General features: G+C 35.9%; 1 non-coding gene across 1 annotated transcript; it reads left to right on the top strand.

The window, feature by feature from the left end:
* Positions 1-82, top strand: trnas-aga (transfer RNA serine (anticodon AGA)). The gene has a single exon. It is a non-coding gene; the product is annotated as a tRNA-Ser (tRNA).
* The last annotated feature ends 704 nt before the right edge of the window (positions 83-786 follow it).

The raw sequence follows: 786 nt of genomic DNA on the forward strand, positions 1-786 counted from the left end.
GTTGTCGTGGCCGAGTGGTTAAGGCGATGGACTAGAAATCCATTGGGGTCTCCCCGCGCAGGTTCGAATCCTGCCGACAACGTATGTTTTCGTTTGTCTCTGTATGAGCACTCCGTGACCATGAAAAAGAAAAAAATATAACCGGTATATCCCTGAACTAGTGTCTATACAAACAAGCGGATATTACATCTCATAAAACTGGCAAAGCAGTTTGTTGTTTTTATTTTTTTGGAGATATATGCGTTATTTGTAGCCTACGTCACTCATGACATCAAACGTGACCCGAGGCTCAGACCCCTCTTATAAACAAGGTGGATCTGTAGTGACAATGCAGCAGTGTTCCTGCTCACTGCAATAGGATAAATCACTGTGTAAACACAGAAACTAGCCATTGTCCTACATTTCATCCTAATTTCTTCCTACCTATTTGGGATTAAATTAGCCTATTAAATATTTAAAATTAAGGTCCAGAAGAACAGCCTTGGATTTGTTATGGTGGAAACTCAGTAAGTTTTACTAAAGTGCTGTAGTTACTTATTTTGAGCTACTTGTGCTTTGAGTATTTACATTTCACAGCAAAATACTGTACATAATTATTTACTGGAGAATAATGCAATTATTCAACTGTGCAATATTCTTAACACCTCTTAAATGCATATAGTTATTCAGCATACAATGCACATAATTGTACATTCTTCTTATGTTTATTCTTATTCTTGTCTTTATGCTATTGATGCATATATTGTAGTTACCATTATAGCACAATACATATTTTATATTTCTGAA

Source organism: Epinephelus moara, chromosome 7, assembly GCF_006386435.1.
Source record: "Epinephelus moara isolate mb chromosome 7, YSFRI_EMoa_1.0, whole genome shotgun sequence".
Taxonomy (NCBI): Eukaryota; Metazoa; Chordata; class Actinopteri; order Perciformes; family Serranidae; genus Epinephelus; species Epinephelus moara.